This window comes from Branchiostoma belcheri, unplaced genomic scaffold (genome assembly GCF_001625305.1).
Source record: "Branchiostoma belcheri isolate BF01 breed outbred unplaced genomic scaffold, Haploidv18h27 scaffold264, whole genome shotgun sequence".
NCBI classification, from domain to species: Eukaryota; Metazoa; Chordata; class Leptocardii; order Amphioxiformes; family Branchiostomatidae; genus Branchiostoma; species Branchiostoma belcheri.
Genome location: NW_017803870.1, coordinates 152,559 through 163,176, shown reverse-complemented (window position 1 = coordinate 163,176; position 10,618 = coordinate 152,559).

Below are 10,618 nucleotides of genomic sequence, written 5' to 3'. Positions count from 1 at the left end.
CTAGCACAGACAGACTTGCAATGCCTGTGAGTGTTCCGGCTGGAATGTCATTGATGTTATTAGATCCTAAATAGAGTTCCTGTAAGTTTCTCAACACTGAAAACGTGTTAGATCCCAGTCTTGTTAGCCTGTTGGAAGCTAGGTTCAAGATTTTTAGTTGTGATGTTGGAAGAAATGTTTCCAGCCTGAATGTCACTAATGTCATTCGATTGCAGATCTAGTGTTTCCAAGTTACCCAACCCTGTAAACATACCAGCTCTGAGGTTTGATAGTTTGTTTCCACTCAGATACAAACTTTTAAGCTTTCCAGTTGGATTGAAAGTTTCATTCTGAATGTCATTGATGGGAACCATTCGTAGATCTAGTTTTTCCAAGTTACCCAACCCTATAAACATCCCAGGTCTGAGGCTTGAGAGTTTGTTATGACGGCCTCCTAGCTGCAAGGTTTTAAGCTTTGAAGTTGGATTGAAAGTTCCTGTCTGAATGTTATTGATTTCATTATTTGATAATCCAAGGAATTCCAAATTCTGTAACCCTGCAAGCATGTTAACTGTTAGCTTTGTTAATTTGTTGCCATTCAGGTACAAGGTTTTTAGTTGTAACATTGATTGAAACGATCCGGCCTGAACATTATTGATGTCATTGGCCTGCAAAAAAAGGATTATCAAATTTGCTAACCCGATAAACATGTTAGGTTTAAGGTCTGTCAGTCTGTTGTGTTGAAGGGATAACATCCTCAAGCGTTTTAAGGAATGGAATGCGTTGTTATTGATTGTGGTGATATGATTGTTATCCAAATGTAAAGAAACCAAGTTGTACTTTAAGAAATCAGACCGGTCTAAAGTAGTAATCCGATTTCTTGTCAAAGACAAGTCGCTGACATGGTGTGGTGTCGGTAGGTCCTGTGGAACGCTAGTGAGGCGCTGGTTGTCGTATTTGCAGACATAATCAGTAACACATGGGGCTTCTGTTGGTCCAAACACCTTCAGGATGACCAGAAGGAATATCAGCACACCTGTCTGTACTTTACCCATAGCTCTGCACAGGCACAAGACTGACAACAAATATGGTTATGATACTTACACGTGCATCATTTGAGTCAGATGACAAATTTTATGTATCACTATGAATAGAAATATAACTAATGGTTTACTTGCCTTTTTTTGAGCTTTATTGTCCTAAGTACACAAAGAATAACAGCCTCAGAAACCATTCGCTGCGCTTACCTGGTGGTTTATTCTGTGGTTATCACACCCGACCAAGCATTATCTCATTATATACACCTTGGGTCTCTAATAACTACAGGTAATTAGTAGATATCGATTTGTACAAACGTACATTTGTAGCGTTGACTATTATACACTTGAAAATTATACTGTCATTGCAGGTATTTGTACGAAAGTGCTGTATTGTAACTTTCAAGATAATTATATTTGTGGCAATAAAAAATGATGACGTCATCCATATGGTCCATAAAATCATATTCATAACCCTTTTGTTTTCAGGTATCATTATTCAGTACAAATGCAATTCTTTCTAAATTCTTTGTGACAAAACGATGGAAGGTTCAGGAAGGCTAGAAAGTATTGAGCTGTTTTATCATTGGGAATTGTGTACAGTGTTGTAGCAGAACAAAATGTGCAGATGTTCGGACAAAAAATGCACGTCATTGGCAGCATTTAATTGAATTGAATGGCAGCAGAAATCAAGACTTAAAACGATGATTTTTAAGATTCTATGTTTCCTAATTTCAGTTGGGTTTTTTTTGGTCGCCAAATAATTGAATAAAACGCCTGTATAACGCGCTTCAGGCCTTAAAACAATGCGTTTTGAAGGGAATTTACTGTCACACCATACATTATACAATATAATGTTGGGATTTGTTTGAAGGTCGGGGATAATTGTCATGCATTCTTAATATGTTAGAAATTAGTTAGAAGCGCATTTAATTGTTCCTGAGCATTTCCAAAGCAAATTGTGATTTTGGTACAATACGCCCCTATAACGTGTTTCAGGCCTTAAAACAATGCCTTAGGCAAGGGAATGTACCGTCACACCATACATATATAATGTACGGATTTTTTTAAAAGTCGGGTAATAATTTTCTTGCACTCCTATCTTCAATGTATTTTTGAACACTGTTCATTGATGTGTTTTGAGAATGATTTAGGTGGTTTAATGCTTCTATGATCCAAAAAATAATAAAAAATTCTTGTATCGGCGGCAGTTTTTGGTTTAGGCAATCTAAAAGCCACCTCTAGTCACGAGTCTGGCGCTATTAGTATTTACTTGCTCTAGTCTTCTGTAATGTTTGTTTTTTGCCTGACTGAAATTTGAACATTACTTGCATACTTTTCTACAGTCTTTCTTTCACTGGCGGCCAGTTTAAGCTGTTATGTATGGTGACGGTGTTGCCGTACCTTTCGTTTAGCGCAAGTCTGGGTATAGCCTTTTTAGTAAGTCTCTACTCTAGAAAAGTCTTCCCTACACAGATCTCATTTTGTTTGCTAGCAATACGAGTATGCTTAGGAAATAGATAATAATCTTGAATGTTCGTCAGTCCTTACGAGAAACGCCAAGAACATGAAGAATTTCTTTGGCGAATGTCTACAAATCCCCTCAGAATATTGGCTTCCCTGTTTTGGAGAATCTGTGGTTTGTTAAGGTGTAATTGAGCACACGAAGCCATTAGAACGGTAGCCCAGGTGACCGCAAATAGTAACTGCATCACTTATTTTTTGCTGCGCTTGTCATATAATCTCTCGAGTTTGTAGAGATGTCAACGCACTTGATATTACTAAGTTAATCAACACCAGACAACTGTTGCTCCATCGGTTGACGTACCAAGCATTTCAGATTTTCCATGGATCGATGTAACAGATACTTGTTAATATAATATGTTTAAAGACTACACATAGATGTTGCAATATTTCCCCACATTCAATACTAGTCAATTAGCTTTTACCAAGTCCCACATGCCTAAGTGTGTCAAATTAGACTGTATACGTAGAGTGTGGGTGTAAGATGATGCAGTCGTATTTTTTTTGCAAATTTTACTATGTAAGCAACTGTAGGTAAGTCAAATGTACAGAAAAGTAATGCGCCCAATCAGCTGCTGCGTCGCTCGTACACAAAAACACAAAACAAATTGTGAATTATTTATCAAGTAACTTCTGATCCAACCAGTAACACATCTGATAGCTTTGTGAATACCATAACGTTTTAACCATTGCCATAATCTATTTTCTGCAACCATTTATCTGATATCTGCAGCAGTGCTCTCGCTTTTTCAGTCAGCAATTTTTTTCGAGCATCTCTATTAGGGAAAAATAAATCTACCAAAAACCCATATAGAGTTTGTTGCCTAATTTTCTTAAATTGTCAAGAAAACTAAAATTGTTTAACTAATAAACCCAGACCGTATATTTCTTATCTACCGTTTCTAGGTAAAAAATGCTATACTAACTTTAAATATAATATGTTTGAAAAACGTCTATTGATTTTGATGATGATCATGATGGTACAATATTGGAGGCTTACCTCTGAAATCTATGCAGGTTTTCCTGCTATGCGAGACAGAATATTGTATTGCCGGTGGGAAGTCGTGAGAAAATTTGTTGTTTGTGAGCAGCTCTCCAGGGACACACCATTATGGTATGTGACAAAAAAGGTCGCACCCATATTTGCATGTCATTTGTTGTGAAAGAGGTAATTGTCTGCTGTATTATGTTAACTCTTGACATCATAGAGCTTGTTGTATTGGTGCCTGTACCTTTTATGTGTACTCAGTGGTAAGACCTGTAAGGTATGTGTAAAACAGCTTGAAGTCCCTTATCTCTACACCATTGGTTACAGTTATTTGTTTATTAAACCCCCCGAAATTGACAGAATGTCTTGTTCATACTTTTTCACAACATATACATGTCCCGATAGGAATACATTTTGTTGCCTTCTTACCGTCGTTCTGTCTGTGTGCGTGTTTGCTTGTTAACAGCATACCACGAGAAGCCGTGGATGTATCCTAATCTATCATAGCATGTATCTTAATTTTAATGATGTAGGGTATGTAGATTGGTCTAGATAAGACTTTGCAACAATAAAATATGTTTTGGCCCCTAGTGTTTTGCTGTGTCTACTGTATTAGCGGTTCTGGATGTTCTTTGGCCACGTGTTTTACTGGTAGAAAACACATACATGTCCTTGAGCTATTTTTGGCACCTAATATATCTAATACTCCTGTTGATGGATTGGTATCTATGTATAATCCTTTAATACAGCTTCTACTCCGAATGGAAAATGAAACGGGAAAAGTGGGTCTTTACCTAAACGCTAAGAAAACCAAAATGATGACATTTAACGAACAAACAACTGTAGTTATTTAAACCAGAAGTGGTGACACTCAGAGTCTGATACTGATTTTCAAGTCATGAAAGCTCTTGCTTGGGACAGCTGCCACTAGCTTAGTAAGATATGATCAAATCTCAAATGTAGGATTAAAGTGAGGCTGTTAATTGTCATTGTAGAATCCGTTATGTTATACGGCTCCAAAACTTGGAACGTAACAAAACCACATGGAAAAAGGCTTAATGGCTGCTACACTCGCATGCTACGCATGTGCATTAATGTCTCATGGCAGCGAAAACTAATAAACCAGCAGTCGTACCAAGATTTACTACCTTTCACCAAGAAAATACAACAGCACAGAACATAACTGGCATACATATACAATCTGCGATGTGACACTTACCTGCATAATACCAACGAATTGCGAAGGACCATGAAGGATCAAGTGTTACGGAGGAGACTTTCTGGATTGTTTTTTTATTATTCATCAAACATGAAAACAAAACAAGGACAGTGTGGCGCTGCACTCAAGTTTACAACTTATATTAACAGCGCCACACAACAAAAAAGTACAATTAACATTTAAATATACAAAGTTGACATATATGTGCGCCGTAGTCCCACCACCCCAAGACATTAAAATGTTAAATCAAATTAAATGGTAAAAAAAGCTATTTGAAAGATAACATTACGTGGTAACCTCCTATATCTCACTGGCGGAAAAACATCCGCCAATCAGAGCTAGGAGGAGAATTTTGGCCCATTAACACATACGTAGTATTTGGACTTCTATATCTAATTGACTGTTAGAAACAGTCAAGCAGAGCTAGAAGCGCTTGGTATCTCCAATGTAAATTTCAGTGAGTTGCATCGTTTTAAAGTTGTACATAGAGGGTAACAATGTGGAGCCTCTAAGAATAAAGTGCAGTTTAGCATTATCTGACATATTATTAATGTTGACAAGATGACCGAGTAAATCTGCAAGATTGCTTATCTGGATTGGTTCAAGCTTTGGATTGGTTCGAGCTTGGGGTTAAACTAAGTAAGTAAGTGAGTAAGTAGTAAGTTACTACATATATGCTACCCTTCTGACATCTGGTTTGCTGATTTATTGGACATGACATTTGTTTTAGTGACAGGACGATACATAACATCGCCTATCTTGCAAACTCTTTCACAACTTGGAGGTTTTATTCCACTGATACTCTTCTTGTTTATACTGATTCAGAATAGAATGGTAATTAGAATTTTACCAAAAGAGCTCATCTTTAGAGATCTTTTGCACCTCCTTGCACCTCCGAAAAACATTTCGACCAAAACTTTAAACTTTTTCTGGCTATGGATGACATTATGTTATTATGAGTTATAAAAGACCTAAGGTGGTCTATGTTGGACAAAACAAAAGGCCTTCGAATGGTAAAAATTCGCAACTTCAGAAAATGGCCTCTATCAAGGCTACTAGTAAGAAGTGGTTCAAAACTTCATATGGTTGGAGATGCCCTCACCACCACACAAATGTGGAGTAAATTCTCGAGTTCTTCACCTTGTTCTGGTAGAAACTATAGATTTGCAGAATGTTCTGGTAAACATCTATCCCTGACCTTCCAAAGATGGGCTTGATACATGTGCGTGCTCTTTTTTGTAGCTGTTGAAATGGTTATCAATTGCAAGTCCTGTAATGTGTACTCAGATAGTTATTAAAAAAAGACAAGTAAACCATTTATATTTTTCAGTGCTACATAATGTGTCACCCAAGAATTAAATTGAAATACCACCTGCATGTGCAAGTTAGTGCAAGTAAAAATTATGTTAACTTTTCTTTCTAGAGATTCTAGTTAGCAATAAGGTATGTTTGGGGCTCATCTCCATTGTATAAGAAACGCTTACCTCTGAAATTTACCGAGATGTTCCTGCTAAGCAAGACAGAATATCTTGTTTTGCCGAGAAGTGATGAGGACTGGCGTTGTTTGTTTGCAACTCTCGATGGTGATATGCTATATGAAAACAAGTCACACTCTATTTGCACGTCATTGGTTGTGTAGCAGTAGTGTTGATTGTCTGCTTTAATACGTTAACCCTCGACATCACAGCGTTTATTGCATAAATCGTGTTTGTACCTTTTATTTGATTTCAGTGGTACAGCCTGTATGGCATGTGAAAACATCTTAAAAGTCTTTCCCTTATTTGTTTATCGTTGTTTATGTAACAGTAACTGTCGGTTGTCTGCTCTGTTTATTGATCCTCGTAGATTGAATTTGTTGACTACTTTATGCTGGGACTAACTCTCAACATATAACTTTGTTTGAGCGCAAACAACCAGTGGAAATAAATTTTGTCTTTTTATCTTCACCAAGAAGGTTTAACCTTGTTCTGATCAAAACTTTGTATGGTTGGAGATGCCCTTAGAATTGTATTGTCGACTTCTTCATCTTGTTCTGGTAGAAACTATAGATTTGTAGAATGTTCTGGTAAACATTGATCCCTGACCTTCCCAGGATGGGCTTGATACATGTGCGTGCTCTTTTTTTGTAGCTGTTGAAATGGTTAGAAATTACAAGTCCTGTAATGTGTACTCAGATAGTTATCAAAAAAAGGCAAGTAAACCATTTATATTTTTCAGTGCTACATAATGTGTCACCCAAGAATTAAATTGAAATACCACCTGCATATGCAAGTTAGTGCAAGTTAGTGCAAGTAAAATTTATGTTAACTTTTATTTCTAGAGATTCTAGTTAGCAATAAGGTATGTTTGGGGCTTATCTCCATTGTATAGGAAACGCTTACCTCTGAAATTTACCGAGATCTTCCTGCTAAGCAAAACAGAATATTTTGTTTTGCCGAGAAGTGCTGAGGACTGGCGTTGTTTGTGTGCAGCTCTCGATGGTGCTATAGTATGTGGAAAAACACACACCCTATTTGGAAATCATTGGTTGTGTAGCAGTAGTGTTGATTGTCTGCTTTAATACGTCAATCCTTGACATCACAGCGTTTATTGCTTAAATCGTGTTTGTACCTTTTATTTGATTTCAGTGGTACAGCCTGTATGCTATGTGAAAACATCTTAAAGTATGCTGTTGTTTATGTAAGAGTAACTGTTGATTGTCTGCCCTGTTTATTGATCCTCGTAGATTGAATGTGTTGACTACTTTATGCCGGGACTAACTCTCATCATATAACTTTGTTTGAGAGAAAACAACCTGTTGAAATAAATGTTATTGTGTTTTTACCTTGTTCTTATCAAAACTTTGTATGGTTGGGGATGCCCTTACCACCAAACAAAGGTTGAGAAAATTTTCGACTTCTTTACCTTGTTCTGGTAGAAACTATAGATTGGTAGAATGTTCTGGTAAACATCGATCCCTGACCTTCAGGACCATGATTGGCTTGATACATGTGTGTTTTTTTTTTATTGTAGCTGTTGAAATGGTTAGCAATTATCATCATCATCATCATCATCATTCATCCTCCGTAGAGGTGGAGCATACAAAGTTAGCTCGCCACAACTGTCTGTCATACATCACTGAGAAAAGTTCATGTCCCTCCAAGCCAGTTTCAGTTTCAATAAGTTTCTTAACTGTTATGTTTGGGCGTCCAACTCTTCTCTTACAGGTATCAGGGTTCCAGAGTAGAAGCCTACTGGCTGGTTCTTCACTACGTACTACATGACCGGCCAAGCTTAGCCAGCAATTATAAGTCCTGTAATGTATACTCAAATAGTTATTATTTAAAAAAGACAAGTAAACCATTTAGCTTTTTCAATGCTACATAAATGTGTCACCCAAGAATTGAATTGAAATACCACCTGCATATGCAAGTTAGTGCAAGTAATTATTGTAGAGGTTCTTGTTGGAAAACAGGAACGTTTGGGGCTTATCTCGGTTGTATAGCTATATAGGAAATGCTTATCTCTGAAATTTACCGAGATTTTCCTGCCAAGCAGGACAGAATATCTTGTTTTGCTGAGGACTGGTGTTGTTTGTGTGCAACTCTCGATGGTAAGACCTGCATGCTATGTGAAAACAAGTCAAACCCTATTTGCATATCATTGGTTGTGTAGCAGTAGTGTTGATTGCCTGCTTTAATACGTTGACCCTCGACGTCACAGCGTTTATTGCATAAATCGTGTTTGTACCTTTTATTTGATTTCAGTGGTACAGCCTGTATGCTATGTGAAAACATCTTAAAGTCTCCCCCTTATTTGTATGCTGTTGTTTATGTAACAGTAACTGTTGATTGTCTGCTCTGTTTATTGATCCTCGTAGATTGAATGTGTTGACTACTTTATGCCGGGACTATCTCCAACATATAACTTTGTTTGAGAGAAAAAACCCTGTTGAAATAAATGTTATTGTCTTTTTACCTTCACTAAGACACTAATCAAAACTTTGTATGGTTGGGGATGCCCTTACCACCAAAAACGGTTGAGAGAATTGTCGACTTGTTCACCTTGTTCTGATCAAAACTATATATTTGTAGCATGTTCTGGTAAACATCGATCCCTGACCTTCAAAAGATGGGTTTGATACATGTGTGTGTGTTTTTATTGTAGCTGTTGAAATGGTTGGCAATTACAAGTCCTGTAATGTGTACTCAAATAGTTATGATTTAAAAAAAGACAAGTAAACCATTTAGATTTTTCAGTGCTACATAAATGTGTCACCCAAGAATTGAATTGAAATACCACCTGCATATGCAAGTTAGTGCAAGTAATTATTGTAGAGGTTCTTGTTGGAAAACAGGAACGTTTGGGGCTTATCTCGGTTGTATAGGAAATGCTTATCTCTGAAATTTACCGAGATTTTCCTGCCAAGCAGGACAGAATATCTTGTTTTGCTGAGGACTGGTGTTGTTTGTGTGCAACTCTCGATGGTAAGACCTGCATGCTATGTGAAAACAAGTCACACCCTATTTGCACATCATTGGTTGTGTAGCAGTTAATTGCTTTAATACGTCAATCCTCGACATCACAGCGTTTATTGCTTAAATCGTGTTTGTACCTTTTATTTGATTTCAGTGGTGCAGCCTGTATGGTATGTGAAAACATCTTAAAGTCTTTCTCTTATTTGTTTACCGTTGTTTATGTAACAGTAACTGTTGATTGTCTGTTCTGTTTGAACGTGTTGACTTCTTAATGCTGTGATTAACTCTCAACATATAACTTTGTTTGAGAGAAAACAACATGTTGAAATCGATGTTATTGTCTTTTTATCTTCACCAAGAAGGTTTAGTCTGTTTTCAGTGCCATCTTTGTGTATAGTCTGTCTCTTGAGCATGACTCAAGAGTGACGCGTATTGCTCTTACTTATATGTATCTGGGTAGGTCTTGATGATACTTAAAAATGATGATCCCCCTAGTGTCTTATTGTGGTACTTGTTACTACGTTACTAGTTTAATATCTCCTGTTCTAAAATGCTATGGCCTACCATTTTTGAGAGGTATAATTATAATGCATACACATGCCAATCACCTTAACTATCGTGAGTCACACTGGTGGTGTTTGGTTTGATTTTATTGGCACATATTCAACAAATGAATTTGATGATGGTTGACCAGGTTGTATGTAAGCAAATGTGTCACCTCTATCACACCTGTCAATCTGGTTTTGCTGATTCAGTAGAAATGACATTGGTGACAGTTGGGGAATGATGCACCTTTGGTCATTCTACAAACTCTGTTAGAACATGGGACTTTATATGTTATAATTTTTACCACCTTGAGAAATGGAGGTATTGTTTTAGGTGTGTCTGTGTGCGTGTGGTCAGCATAACTTTATAATGCCTTTATGGATTGTGATGATATATTGTATGTTGGTAAGTCGTAGAAACACAACGGTCATCGTCATATAGGGACCTCCTTGTGGCTGACCTTGGTACTGCAGCAGAATTCCTGTTCTTGTATCTTTGTCCTGAACATGCTATGGTCTTGGATGTTTTTGACAGCTTTTCATGTCAGGAAAAGTGGTGTGGGTTTTGTCACCGGTGCACCCTAGTAGCTTGAATGCAGGGGAGTTTCTGGCAAAATCTCAAATACATGTGAGTCCAGAAAAGAACAACGTATTTTCATCATTTTTGGATGTAGGTACTAGCCTAAAGAGATTTGTACATTAATTATATGCAGATAATAGTACTTTATTCGTGTAATATATGTAATCTACTGTAGGTGGAACATCAACAGATACCAATTATGAAAATAATGACCTTATCTGCAAAATTAATGTGAAAATACTGCGATTTCTTATTGATGAATGATGGGAATTTTATACCTTGTAACAAC